General features: G+C 36.4%; 1 protein-coding gene across 1 annotated transcript in view; it reads left to right on the top strand.

The window, feature by feature from the left end:
• Positions 1-1,682: 1,682 nt before the first annotated feature.
• Positions 1,683-16,158, top strand: part of gli2b (GLI family zinc finger 2b) — an 85,018-nt gene continuing 70,542 nt past the window's right edge. Inside the window, exon 1 of the mRNA XM_051913258.1 lies at positions 1,683-2,043. The gene's annotated coding sequence lies outside the window, so the exon portion shown is untranslated. The remainder of the gene's footprint in view (positions 2,044-16,158) is intronic.

The raw sequence follows: 16,158 nt of genomic DNA, 5'->3' as shown, positions 1-16,158 counted from the left end.
AGAGAAAACAGTCATTTGTAATTGTAAACAAGTCAATTTTCCTGTGTGACAACTAGCCCCGGTCTCTTTTAATGCACAAATAATTCTCAGAAATGCATTATTAAACAGTATCCAATATAAAAAAATCTGTGCAGAGTTGCATGATCACTAGGTAGTGCACTAAACACACTCTCACGACCGTTGCCTGTGTGTGTATGAGATCATATGGAGAGCAGGAGCAGTGATGTCATTATTAGGGCTGTACGGCGAATCTTTATCACACACCGTCTCCTCTCGTGTTCTCCAGCGCTGCGGGAGCAGAACGCAAAACATGCTCTGAAACATTCCTGGCCTAAAGGACACCTGGCTGCAAAAAAAATGGCCGTTTCTGCAGATTTAAAATGTATGAAAACAACTTAAAATACTTTAAATTGATCTGCATTCACATGTTCAGGTTTATGTTTCTTCATTAATATAATACAATAAACACATATTGCTTCTGTTAGTTTGAAACAAGACATGTTTCCAAATTACACTTCAGATTTGTCTTTATTCTTGTAAAGAACTGACTGAAAATGATAATGAAGATGCTTTTCAACCTTTTGCACCTTCACTCTAAAAAATGCGGGGTTAAAAACAAACCAAGTTGGGTTGAAAATGGAAAAAACCCAACAATTGGGTTGCTTTAACCCAGCGGTTGGGTTAAATGTTTGCCCAACCTGCTGGGTAGTTTTATTTAACTCAACTATTGTTTAAAAATTACTGTATTTCTTGCTTAAAATGAACCAAAGTATGTTGGAAATTAACATTTATTAATATGTTTAATGCATAATAATAATTAAACAATAAACATTTATTAAATTGCTTATTAATAAATGTTCACCTTTTGATGATTATTGTTGCTTCTAGTAATTATGTGTCCTATTTTTAATTTTTCTAACCTGTTTTGGGTTCATTTTAAGCCAGATATATAGTAATTTTTAAACAATAATTAAGTTAAATAAAAAAACCCAACTGCTGTGTTAAAACAACCCAATCGCTGGGTTTGTCCATTTTCAACCCAACTTGGGTTGTTTTTAACCCAGCATTTTTTAGAGTGTTGAAATGTGGATCATCATGTTAATATGTACTATATATTAATGTGATGTCAGAGTTTAATTACTGAAGTGTACTAAAATAACCCTGGTTTTAATGGTGATTTACGCATAGTTTATTGCATTATAGCAGCTCATGTCTAAAGTGCGTTAATTAAGCGTAATTAATTGTTGTTTTATCTGCAGTTTTGACCCCATTTCCATTTTCTATTCGAAATACAGACCCAGAGTCAGCTAAAAGTGATAAATGAGGCTGATTTGAGCGCGTGAGATCTGGGACGAAATGCATCGATACTGATGGTCTGTTTTCTTTTCAGCACTTTCGTATTTCGGTAAAGAATAATATAAAATAAATCAATTAATAGTTAAATAAAGAACTAATAATAGCCTATAGTAAAATACAAATACTATTTTATTTTAAAATGGCACTCACGTATTTAGTAAGCCAAATTTTTCAAAGTTTAAAGCAAAACTTGCATAATTTGATTGACCTTGTAGAAAAACTTGATGCAACTTTAGTCAGACGCGATGAGTTCAGAGTGAAGCCCGACCCATCTGAGAGAGAGAGAGAGAGAGAGAGAGAGAGAGAGAGAGAGAGAGAGAGAGCATTGAAAACAGATCACCCGGGGGTCTCACCGCAAACAGTCGCGCTCTCAAACTCTTCTGTTGTTTTGATTTCCCAAACTTCTCTGATCTGATTCCGCGCGCGCGCTCTCGTCGTTGTTGTTGTTGCGCGATCGGATGATTCGGCAGATGAAAACTTCATTCGCTCGTTCTCACTGATGATGGACCGTAAAAGTTAGTGTCCGCTGAACTTTCGCACCTCAGACCCGCTGGTTCTCGTGAAGATCTTCGCTCGTGTTTTGATGGATGTTCGTGGGACGCGCTTCTGTTTTCTGGAGCCAGAAAGTTTCCAGTGAAGAAAGAGTTTGATCGCGAGTTTGGAGGTTTGATTCACTCTTCAGAGCTGGTGAGTGATTCATATGAACGCGTTATAAACGTGTTTAATGAGCACATCGCTGTTTCAAATATTTGTGGTGTTGTTATTATTATTTTTACTAGGTATTTGAGTCGCATGGCACTTTTTTCCCTTTTTTTTTTTTGATGCACAAAACTCTTTTAAATGGAGTTATTTCGGAGGGAAATTGTGGATATGCACTATAGAATATAGAATAGAATGGCATGAGCTGCTTTTCGACTCTTGTTTGACTCCTGACACTGGAATCCCAAACATTCTGCTGCAATTTGATCCATATGGGGGAAGATGCGATCAGAAGGTGCCAGGCGCCAATCCCAAACATCCATGAGTCTCCATGCACTAGATCCTTCACACATTTAATATGTCATCTGAGTGCATTTTAATTTCCTCCTTAAGTAGATTTTATTGTGAGAGGAATCAAAAATATATAAAACTAAGACTTTTTTGGCATTAAAACAGTAGAAATCCGCTTAAGTAAATAGTATAATAGGCTATATATTGTGAGCGAACAGGATAATGAATGCAGACAGAAGTTCAGAGAGCTGCACAAGCTGTTGAGAGTCGAAAGACCTGATGTTTGCTCTTCAGACAGTCTTTTTCTTTCTCTGTTTACTGTTTGCTTTTTCCTCCTGAAATACTTGCAATCAATTTCTGTGATCCGTCTAGGCCGTTGTGTGTTGTGATGTGCGCGAATTCACTAGGAAAAAAAAAAGAGGAAAAACTCTGAGATATAGAAGACGAGGAGCCATAACAGCTCTAATTGGCCCATTTAAATCCTGGAGGAAAAGCAAAAAGCATTCAGTGGGAGTGAGTTCACATCCATTAGCATGAGAAAACAGTTTTAGTGCATTTGCCATTGTGCGCAATGAAGAGTTCTAGCAGTCAGGATAAAGAGGTTGAAAAGGATGTGAAAGAACGACGGGCCCATTCAGGATTATTCAGGTCCAGCCGAGCTGACGGTCACCGGGGCCCCGGGGCCGCAGGGGCCTCTTTCATCTCCCCCGGAGCCTTTTTCACACGTCCCGCTCTCTCTGTGTCCGTCAGCCCTTTTCTTATCCTTCTCATTGGAGAAGAATTTAATGAAGCGAATGGTAGAGCTGAAAATACACATGGAAGGCCTGAATGGAAACTGAGTAAAACTCCCCGCAGAGGCGATTCAGGAGTTAAGAGTAGAGCAAGAGAGAGTCCGCATTCAGCGCTCAACACATCCTTACCAATTAACGGAGCGATTCGGCCCGCTTTGTGAAATAAAGCGCCACTGATTCCAGGTGAACAAACCCCCAATGATCGTGAAATAATCACTGAAAAATATGAGCCAGATGTCTGGAATCATGCACATAGTTTCAGGCTATTCGTGGAGGAATTTCAGGACAATTTCCAAATTTAACATCATGGTTTAGGGTAATTCATGTAGAAGAGAAACATTAGTAAGAAAAAAGGCCACTTATGTTCTAGTCGCTGGCATTTTCCTTCATTAAAGCATTTAAACATTTCTCTCGAGATTTAAAATATTCCACACTAAATATTCTGGAAAAGTGCTTTGTTTTGGAATATGCGAGTTCGATGAGCATAAAAGTTAAAAAGCTGCTTGGTTGTCCCGTTCCGTTTCCTTGGCTCTTTAAGACCGCAGGGAACTCTTTTTTTTTTTTTTCCCCCTCTTGTTTGTCTTGCTAAGACTCCAGAGCACAATAGGCTTCCTCACAGGAGTATATAAGGTCAGTCCACTGTCAATAGGTCAAGAAATCCGAGGGAAGTCGAGCTCCTCAGAAGTCCCTCCATTGTGATCATGAACAGAGTCGCTGACCCCTGAAAACGTGTGTTGTTTTATACTGAGCGCAGATTGGACAAAAGATACTGCTGGAGTTTTATTATCTTCTTTTTATATTGTTATACCTGCCCGACTGTCAATAAAACACTATTTGCTGACGATATGTTTCCTTAACAGCTCTTCCCTCTTATTTTAATTGATGATGGTTTATAATAAATGCCTCTAGCTGATTGTTTGCAGTTGCGTCGTGCCATTAGTGCAAACTACAAACAGTTGAACTTTTAACAGATTTCATCAGTCAGTCTATTATTGAACCTGTGAGTGTGCACTATACTTGGCAAAATACAAAAAAAAATTGCTACTCAAGATATGCATGATTTAGCTGCATTTTGTTTTAGCATTTAGCATTGCATTGTTTCTGCTCTCTGTGATCTTATCAGAGATGCATTTTTGAGTTGAGACAGTTGAGAACCACTGCACAATATCATGTCATGATATTTCAGTGATGATGTTTAATGGCCTGAATGGAGATACATCTCCAAGAAAGCTGGCAGTTTGAGAACCTGAGGCTAGTTTCCGTACAGTTGTGAGAAGTTTCTTTCCTCTCCGGCCTGGAGAAGAGCATTGAGAGCTTCAGCACGAGCTTTGAACTGTCAGTGTGAATCCGCTGCTCATGTAAACTGCATCGTTCCCTTTGATTCCCCGCTTCTGTTCTCTCCGTCTGCGCAGTCGGCCAGTGGGATCAGTGTGGATATTGTTGAGTTGTGCTCACACGTCGTGCTGTGGTTCCTCTGTGGTTTTTACAGTCTGTGCCGGTGGGGTTGTGGGTTTTTCTTTAGTGAATCATCGAGGGGAGTTGCTACGAAATCATGCCTCTTGTTTCCTAGCATTTTATTAGCTAAGCGTCTACGTTTTGCCATACTAGATGTTAAAGGGTTAGTTCAACCAAGAATGAAAATTCTGTCATTAATTACTCATGTCGTTCCACACCCGTAAGACTTTCATTCATCTTCGAAACACAAATGAAGATATTTCTAATGAAATCTGAGAGATTTCTGTCCCTCCATTGACAGTCTACACAACTACCACTTTGATGCTTCAAAAAGTTCATAAAGAGATCGTAAAACTAATCAACATATGAATTGAGCGGTTTAGTCCGAATTTTCTGAAGAGACACGATCGCTATATATGATCAACAGATCGAATTTAGGCTTTTATTCACATATAATAACATTCATCAACTCACATATCAGTTATGATAAACGGAAACAAGCATGTTCGTGTTACGCAGCACGTTTGAACTTCTGCGAGAACCAATGAGGTTCATTCTCGTGTTACGCAGCACGTTTGAGCTTCTGCGAGAACCAATGAGGTTCATTCTCGTGTTACGCAGCACGTTTGAGCTTCAGCAAGAACCAATGAGGTTCATTCTCGTGTTACGCAGCACGTTTGAGCTTCTGTGAGAACCAATGAGGTTCAATCTCGTGTTACACATCACGTTTGAGCTTCGGTGAGAACCAACGAGGTTCAATCTCGTGTTACATATATAATGTAAGTACACTCATTTACTTAAATATTTTTCTAGCATTTTATTATCTAAGCATCTAAGTTCTACTGAAGAACTGAAATTGAATTGGCTACTTCAACAACCAGCTCGAAGCTCCAGGGAAAAAGATCCCATAGACGTGCTCTTGGAAAGGCCTTCATCAACCAGAGACAATCACGCATCAAGCACCATCTAATTACGGAGAATGAAATCAGAGAATCGCTGTCTCCTGAAAGGCCATCACATGCCACGAGACGCTTTGAAATCAAAGATCGGCGGGCCGCTGGGAGCAGGAGATGCTCGCCCCGCTATGAAATGTGATGGGTATCCGTAGCGCCTCTTGGCTGGCTTTGATTCGGGACTTAATGAATTCCTGAAGGGATGCAGTAACCGGATGATACTCCTTTAATACCTAAAGAACTTTTGACAGCAGAGAGCCGTGGGTTTATGCGCAGTCATACAGACGGATCATCATCGCTTTCATTGCTGATGGAATCGTACATGTTTCAGACAAATGCCTGATAGCAGAAAATCCCTGGCGGTTTCACAAGCGCTGGCTCGTGGCCTAGCGCCGGTTCAGACGTGTTTAACAGCTCCGGACATGCAGCGCAGATGTTTACATTATTGAGATTCAGTTACTGTAAAACAGACAGTGACTTATTTGCCTTTGCATTGGAGCACGTTTGCTCACCATTAGGTCCGTGCGACGACACTTTTTACTGACAGTCTGAAGGATGGCATTGTTAGGCCTTTGCAATCAAGCGGGGTTAAAGGTCAAGACCTGGTTGAGTTAGCTGGTTCTTCATGTCTGTATCCACATAGTGAAATTTATTTTGCTCAGATTTAAATGTGAGTAACAACAGTCTCAACACTAAAAGCTGTTATAACTACCCATGTAAAGTGTTTGAAAACCCCCGGGTAGACGGTACAAGAGCTTCCTCGCTGCTCAATAACAGAGCAGAGAGGAAGTTTACATTACAGTCCTGGTGTCAAACCGCAAGTGTCTCCTAAAAACACCATTTGGCTGGTGGATCAAAGCATGCTGTTAACAAAACCTGTCGCCGTTCGTCCCGTCGTGGGTTTTGCTTTTAAAGGCTCATCTGAAGCCGTGGGTTGAGCTGCGGTGGCTCTCCGGTGGAATCCGGCCAAGAGCCTTCGCTCGGCACATGTGAGATGTAATCGCTTTGTCGGCTGATTTCGGGAGACAGGAGGAATCCTCCTGTAAGACACCCTGCTCTGAACTCCAGTGGGGGCTGGAGCTGCAACATCTGTTCGGCATTGGTCTCACCAATGGAGATCGTCCACAGGATATTGCACTTAGCAGCGGGGGGTGTGATCTGAGCCATGGGGCTCCACTATCACCTAAACTCACACACGTCCATTACTGAAACACGCCATTAGCGCTGAAACCTCTGTCCCGTCCAGATTCGTGCGACTCCCTGCTGTCTTATATCAAACACTGGGACTTTTAAGGGAGGCATGAGCTGCTAACATGTTGTTTGTAACTCAAGCGATATCTCCTCCTGTCCACCGCCTGTGACTGAACTGAGCTTCACTCACTTATGAGTAATATTCCCTGGAATTTGCTAGAATTATTATCCTGATGGACTCAAGCTTGTTAAATCAGCGAGGAATGCAGTAGTCTGTTGAAGCGACACTGAATTGGCGGCTCTGACGTGTCATGTGATTCGTTTAAAATCAAACTTGACCTTTTTTCTTTAGAAAACTCCAGAATGATTTTTGTCAAACGTTGGGTCAGAAGTGAGTGACTGTGAAAGCTTTAAATAGTTGAAATCATTAACTTTCAACTTATAAAAAAATATTATATAAAAATACAAACCAAAAACATAAACATCAAAATAAAAATGTACACAAAAAATATTTATGTACTTATATACTTAAATATATATGTAAAAATATGTGTGTGTGTGTGTTTGTGTATATATTATATATATATATATATATATATATATATATATATATATAATATATTTACAACAAAATTAAAATTAATGAAACCAAAAATAAATATGTAATTTTGTATATATAAATAAAATGCATATTTAATCTGATGTTTATATATTTTTTAATTATATATATATATATATATATATATATATACTTATTATTGTCAAATGTTGGGTATATATATATATATATGTATAATGTATATATGTTTGTTTCTTGGTAAATGTTTATATAAATAAAGCAAATATATATAATACATACATTATAATTTTTCATATATTATTAAATATATATATATATATGTTTACAACAAAATTAAAATTAATGAAACCAAAAATAAATATGTAATTTTGTATATATAAATAAAATGCATATTTAATCTGATGTTTATATATTTTTTAATTATATATATATATATATATATACTTATTATTGTCAAATGTTGGGTATATACATATATATGATTAAAAAAATGTGTATATATATATATATATATATATATATATATATGTTTAAGTTTAGATTTTTGTTTATATATATGTATATATATATATATATATATATATATAATGATAAAAATATATGATATATTTATTTATTTGGGTTTTTGTGCTAATGAAGCTATACTAAGTTTTAAAAGAGATGTCTCAAAATGTGCTCAGATTTTCCAATAATTCATATTTTGATTAAATTTGATCTCAGACATTTCACATCAGATTCTCACCAAATGGTCTGGTCTGCTATACGCTCTTGTCGTTTGTTCTCTATTCATGTGTTTTTCTGTCTCTTAAGGAATTTTAAGAGAAATATCTGAGACAAAGTTGATTCTTCATAAGAGCAAACTCTCCTGAGCGATCGCTAGGCTTTTCCCTCGAGGAATCTTCCCTCTGTGTGTTTGTGCACTTGTAAGATACATGAACCTGAAGAAATACTCTTCAAGCCAAAGTTTGAACAACTGCAGCAGTTGAACGCTACAGAGAGAACGAGCGAGAGATCCCGAGACCCTCTGAGGGATTTCGCTATGTGACCTTTCAGCGTTCTGTCAGAGCCATTTGTTTGGCCGACAGCTCGTGCTGTAATTATTCAGACGCTGAGGTAGGGGGTTGCAGTGAGTAATCCAGCATGATGAGCCAAACGGCTCTCCTGAAAGCTCGCTGCACCTGGAATATGGAAACATTCATTTCTGTGGACGTCTCTCTCGTTCCCAACCCCACCCGTCCTGATGGATTCGTTTCTTGGAATAAGATCCTCTCGTAGTTTCTCTAAACTGAAGTTCGACATCGAGCGTGTTTGATGTGTTCGTCTGTGCTCTTTGAATTTTGTGAATTATTGTGGAGGTTTTTTCTTTTAATAAGTTTATGCAAAAAGCCTGAAAGCTCTTACACACATTGCACTGCGATTGCAGATCTATAGTTTTAATGATCTGAATTACTGTACAGATTATGACTGGTTGAACACATTCACGTCTTTGTTGAACTCGTTAAAAAGTTCTGTGAAAATTCTGTGAAAACTGCCAGAACTTTATCATTAAAAAAATATGATTGCAACATTTTAAATTTGACTTAAATTTACAGCAAAAAAACCCAAAATAATGTTTTTATTTTACCTTTATAATATACTGACAACCATCTTAAAAACACAGAAAGACACGATGATGAATCAAAGTTGATATATTTTCCACAAGCCGAAGTAAATACTAATATATAAAAGGTGCACAAAACATAAAATACTACAATAAATATTAATTTAACAACATAAAACCCTAATGTACTGATAAGAACATCTAAGATTTTAACAAAATAGCCAAAGTTTACAACCTCCACATTTCTGTTTGATATATTTTATTGTAGTCAGTGTTACCTGGTGCATTTTCTATGATTTTTGCACAAGAATTAATGCAGAGATTAATAATTTTCGCTGCAAAAAATGCTTTTCTTACTTTGTCGTTTCCAGTCTAAATATCTAAAAATTCATAAATCCAGATGCTAGACAAGTAAAATGACATAAGCTATTTTTTCTTGTTTTCTGGGAAAAAAATAAATAAATAAATTGAGCGAGTTTTTGCTTAAAACAAGCAAAATGATCTGCCAGTTGAGTAAGAAAAATAATCTTGTTTCTTGTTTCTGTCCGATTATTTCTCTTACTCAATTGGCAAATAATTTCGCTTGTTTTAAACAAAAACTCGCTTCATTTTGATTCCCCCCCCCAGAAAACAAGAAAAAATATCTTATGTTATTTTACTTCTGGATTTATGAATTTTTAGATATTTAGACTGGAAACGACAAAGTAAGAAAAGCATTTTTTTGCAGTGAAAATTATTCATTAATTCTTGTGCAAAAATCATAGAAAACACACCAGGTAACACTGACTACAATAAAATACATCAAACAGAAATGTGGAGGTTGTGAACTTTGGCTATTTTTGTTCTCACATGACATCACAACGCTATAAAAATCATCATAATACTTACTTTAACAGTAAAAGATTGTAAAACTGTGATAATTGTTTAACGGTGAGTTCCCTTACTGTGTACAGTGAAAAATCAAATGGGACGTTTCATGTCATTTTACAGTAAAAGATTGTTAAATGTACAGTTTTTTTAAGTAAAAAAGAACAAGCATGTGGAAAAGATTCTTGTCACGCTGCCGTACGCACTTCCAAGTCGTCATCTCGCGTTTATGTTAATTCAGACGCGACACCAGCATAGCTTTACCCTTAAAGCGTGTGATTCTGAGGCAGTTTTGATAACAAACAGCTGTATTTCCTCCTGATTTATGGTCCGTTTTCACACAGGAAATGACCTGCGACACATGTTCCCTCACTAGAACAGCTGCCCACCTGTGAACGACGGTCACGTGACAGCAGAGCAGCTCTGCATCATCTGAAACGTGTTGGACACATTGACCTCTTTCAGAAAAACTTCAAATAATCGGTCTGAAGAAGATCTGCAAACACTCTCCGGCTGTGATGTTTGTTTGCGGCTCATCTTCTCGTGGTTTGACTGAAGAGTCAGAGCTGGAATGAGCTGTTAAAACCAACATGCCATTGATTTGAGCACAATGAGGTCTTGAGGGGGAATGTAAAGTTCAGTTGTTGTTGCTCTGCTCAATTATCTCTGCCTAAAGCCTCTATTGTGGCTCTGATGGGCTGTGAACGGCTGTTTGTGTTCCTGAAGACACTGACCGCTCGGATGGAGAGCAGGATTATCTGCTCGGTGAGATCCTGCGGAGCGTCAGGAGCTGTTAGATGTAAATCATCATTGTTCTCTGGCGTTAGAATAGCTAATTAACATCTCTTAAAGGCTTTATTTGATTTGAACAGCAGGACGGATGATGTAGAGCTGAGTGAAGATGAGGATGATGATGAATTTATTTGCTCTGAAATGTTTCATGCAAAAAGCTAAATATAGTAAAAATCTGTATTTATAGAATTATAGGTCATTTCTTTAAATGCATAAAGAATTTCCAGCATTTAAATATCAAATATAATCCATATTAAATACAAATAAGAATTATTTTATATGAATTATATTTAATAATAATATAATGGAAATCATTACTTTTCTTTATTAAGATTTAATATGAATAATATAATAATATAATTATTCAATATATCGTTCTATCATTTTATCCATCATTCTATCTATCGTTCTATCCCATCCATCCATCATCCATCCATTCTTCAGTCGTTCTATCATCTATCCTTCCATCCATTCATCTATCCATCATTCTGTCTATCGTTCTATCATCCATCCATCCATCCATCATTCTATCGTTCTATCATCCATCCATCCATCCATCATTCTGTCTATCGTTCTATCATCCATCCATCCATCATTCTATCGTTCTATCATCCATCCATCCATCCATCCATCATTCTGTCTATCGTTCTATCATCCATCCATCCATCATTCTATCGTTCTATCATCCATCCATCCATCCATCCATCATTCTATCGTTCTATCATCCATCCATCCATCCATCCATCCATCAGTCTATCGTTCTATCATCCATCATTCTATCGTTCTATCATCCATCCATCCATCCATCATTCTGTCTATCGTTCTATCATCCATCCATCCATCATTCTATCGTTCTATCATCCATCCATCCATTCATCTATCCATCATTCTATCGTTTTATCATCCATCCATCCATCCATCATTCTATCTATCGTTCTATCATCCATCCATCTATCATCATTCTATCGTTCTATCATCCATCCATCCATCTGTCTATCGTTCTATCATCCATCCATCTATCCATCATTCTATCGTTCTATCATCATCCATCCATTCATCCATCATTCTGTCTATCGTTCCATCATCCATCCATCCATCATCTATCCATCATTCTATCTATCGTTCTATCATCCATCCATCCATCATTCTGTCTATTGTTCTATCATCCATCCATCCATCATCATTCTATCTATCGTTCTATCATCCATCCATCCATCATTCTGTCTATCGTTCTATCATCCATCCATCATCCATCCATCATCATTCTATCTATCGTTCTATCATCCATCCATCCATCATTCTGTCTATCGTTCTATCATCCATCCATCCATCATTCCATCGTTCTATCATCCATCCATCCATTCATCCATCATTCTATCTATCGTTCTATCATCCATCCATCATTCATTCTATCTATCGTTCTATCATCCATCCATCATCCATCATTCTGTCTATCGTTCTATCATCCATCCATCATCCATCATTCTGTCTATCGTTCTATCATCCATCCATCTATCCATCATTCTATCTATCGTTCCATCATCCATCCATCCATCCATCCATCTATCCATCATTCTATCTATCATCCATCCATCCATCATTCTCTCTATCGTTCTATCATCCATCCATCCATCATTCTGTCTATCGTTCTATCATCCATCCATCCATCATTCTATCGTTCTATCATCCATCCATCATCCATCATTCTGTCTATCGTTCTATCATCCATCCATCTATCCATCATTCTATCTATCGTTCCATCATCCATCCATCCATCCATCTATCCATCATTCTATCTATCATCCATCCATCCATCATTCTATCTATCGTTCTATCATCCATCCATCATCATTCTATCGTTCTATCATCCATCCATCCATCATTCTATCTATCGTTCTATCATCCATCCATCCATCATTCTGTCTATCGTTCCATCATCCATCCATCCATCCATTGTTCTATCTATCGTTTCCTCCATCCATCCTTCCATCCATCGTTCTATCCATCATCTATCATTCTATCCCATCCTTTCATCCATCCATGATTTTATGAATCATAGAATCAGAGTTTTGAATCGATTGATTGAAGGCTTTGGAGTGACTTCAGTTGAAGTGAATGAACTGTGAAATCACTTTTGTTTGTGGTAAATTCCCACCACCGTTTAAAGCGATAATCCTTAGATCACAAACTTTCTCACTTACCGTCATCGACTAAATAAAAGCTTTTAACCGCACGTCTAGTGAGAGACAGACACCAGGCCATTGAGCGCGCTGATCTCAGGTCAGACCGCAGCCGTGTGAACGACCGGTGGCCGTAATTAACGAGGTGGGCTTGTAAAGCCGGAGTTCTTTTTCCCAACTGATCCGTCGTAATGAGCTCTCGGATGCCGCAGGGTCTCTGGTCTTGAATGGCACAATGTCTTTGCCCAGGATTCACGGAGAAAAGCCCCTCACACCTGTTAGAGGCCTTCAAAGAGAGCCATCAGCCAGCAGCTCGTAAAGAACACACACGGCCGTCCGTCAGACGCTTTCAGGAGTCGCACAGAATCCAGCCGGTGATTTAAAAGCTGCGGCTCCTCATGCAGTCGACTGGACTGTGATGAATAGCAGGCGCTGGAGTTTATTGATGGAGCTTTTGGGTCTGTTTTATGCTCATTTACACAAAATTAAATATTCATTCTCAAACAAAAAGTTTAAATTTATTTTGAGAGTGAAAAGTGACAGCTTTCATGACCTGTAATATGTTAACTGCTGAAATCGAACAGAAACACTTGAGCTGAACTGATTGATTGAAATGAGATTTGGCAGTGTTTGCCTGTTCTGGATCATTTTCCAGTTTTCATTTGTCGCATGTGGATTTCAAAATGTGCAGCCAATTTGAAATTCTATATTACTTATGTATTCACTGGTACAATTTAATGTATTTTCCAGGAATTGTTCGCCATATTTCATTTCCACATGAAAATAGGCCCATGCAGTTTAATCCTAAAAAAAAAAAAAAAAAAAAACATAAATATATATATATATATATATATATATATATATAAACATAATTAATATATAAATAAAAAAGATGTATAAATATTATTAAAATACTATTAAATATTTAATTATTAATATATAATATGAATAATTGATTATATTTAATATTTTAAATTAATTTAAATTAATCAAAATATTAAATATAATTTGTAGTAATAATTTCCACAAGTAAAGTGAAAATAGGCCCAGTCATGCATGATCCTTAAAAAAAAAAAAAAAAAAAAAAATATATATATATATATATATATATATATTTATTTATTTATTTATTTATATATTTATATATAAATAGAAAAATATATTTATAAATATGATTAAAAATACTATTAAATATTATTGAATTATTAATATATAATATGAATAATTGATTATATTTAATATTTTAGATTTATTTAAATTTATTCAAATATTAAATATAATTTGTAGTAATAATTTCCACAAGTAAAGTGAAACTAGGCCCAGTCATGCATGATCCTTAAAAAAAATAAAAAAATAAATATATATATATATATATATATATATACATACACACACACACACACACACACATATATATATTATTAAAAATACTATTAAATATTAAATGAATAACTGATTATATTTATTACTTAATTTAAATTCATTAAAATATTAAATATAATTTGTATTAATAATTATTAAATAATAAATATATTTAATATTATTATTATTTTATTTTAATATAATTTCACTCTCATAATAAAGTGGATTTTGTATGATTTTTTTTTTTCTCCATAAAAACAGAAAATGTTGCGGAAAAATCAGTATAAATCACTAATCAGTATAGATCAGAAAGCCACTTTCATTGTGATGGAAAAGAGCAGCTCAGGCATTCATTGTAAATGCTGAAAATCTCCTTTTGCGTGTAATGAAAAATTATTAAATAAGTATATTATATTTATAATCATAAAATTAATCTTTGAGCACTATTATTCTGAAGTGAATGATGCTTTGTGTGAGAAACAGACTGAAATTTAAGTTATGCACTGATAGTAGCTCTCAAATCTCTTTTTCTGTCTTTTTCTGAGCTTGAGAGTAAGTAAAAATCACTGTCCACTTTCGTCGTAACTTCATATTTTGTGTTTCATCGAGGACAGTAAATAATACGGGGTCAGAGCGACACGAGGGGCGAGTGAAGCGCTCGTCGGTCTCGTGACTGGAGCTGATTAAAACCACCGTCAGGAGCAGCGAGAGTGCCTGTTGTTTGCGTTTGCTTTCGTGACCATCTGTCTGTTTGGTCTTTGACACCCGTATTATCCCGTCATACTGGTCCTGCCGTGAACACGCGGCTCCCAACTCCGCAGGGGCGTCTGAGAGCCGGGCCGGGAACGCTCTTTGACCCGCGCCGTCCCACCCTGACATCTCCAATGCTCTTCACGTTCAGAAAGGTGTTTGTCTTTCACTTATTTCACTCAAACTGCAAGGACAAACACACGACTTGTGTTTGGAAACAACAGCTTCGTCGTGAAGAACTGAAAGAAAACAGCACTCACAATATTATATATTTTAATTTTTAAAAAAAAATTCTTTTAATTTTCTTTTATTTTTTATCATTTATTTTGTTTGTACCTTTTTTTTTTTTTTTTTTGTTTAATTGTTTTATATTTAATTTTATATTTTCATCTTTATATTTAATTTTTTATATAATATTTTATATATTTTTTTTCATTTTAATATTTTTTTATTTCGTATTTTTATTTTTTTATTTTTTTTGCTTTGCCATATTGATACATCTTCACACTAGGGCTGAGCGATATGATGGTTTATAGATGTAAATAAATGTAGAAATTTTTGCATACTGGTCAAAAATACAGTAAAAATTGTGAAATATTATTACAATGTAAAACAGCTGTTTTCTATGTGAATATATAGTAAAGTGTAATTTATTTCTGTGATCAAAGCTGGATTTTCAGCATCATTACTCCAGTCTTCAGTGTCACATGATCCTTCAGAAATCATTCTGATATGTGAATAGAATATAAAATGACTCATAATGTGATGTAAGATTTTGGTCATACCGTCATTTTAAAATGGCTGCCAACATTTGGAATATTTTGAGCCAAGATTCTCCAACAGGGCCGATTGAAAAGACTGATGCTGTTATTTCAATGCAGGACAAATGTAAAGGTGAATGTAGGGTCACGATAACAGCTTATGGGATTTATGGAGCGTTTTTGTCATCCTGACTGGTTTTGGCCGTGGACGGCTGCGATACGCCCTGATATGTGGGCCTGTAAAATTTGTAGCCTTGAAAAATGATGATGACGTCAGCTGGAAATGAACGTCAGGATGTTTTTAAGTCAGTGCATGCACTGCATAACACCAGGAACATGCATTAGGAAAGCAAGTTTGAGTTTCTCTGAACGTTGTGTCGGTGATGGATGGTGCCAGTGGCCGTATAGGGGGCATCTCTGTTGGCGAAGGAAAGCGGAAACAGATGTCATCCAGGCTCACAAGTGTGTTCCTCCTTTAATCGGCTTACCTTGACTTAAAAAAAGAGAGAAGAGAGACGGTTGAGTGACTA

Source organism: Ctenopharyngodon idella, chromosome 11 (assembly GCF_019924925.1).
Source record: "Ctenopharyngodon idella isolate HZGC_01 chromosome 11, HZGC01, whole genome shotgun sequence".
Taxonomy (NCBI): Eukaryota; Metazoa; Chordata; class Actinopteri; order Cypriniformes; family Xenocyprididae; genus Ctenopharyngodon; species Ctenopharyngodon idella.
The sequence above is the reverse complement of the archived record's forward strand: the minus strand, read 5'-3'. Positions and strand labels throughout refer to the sequence as shown.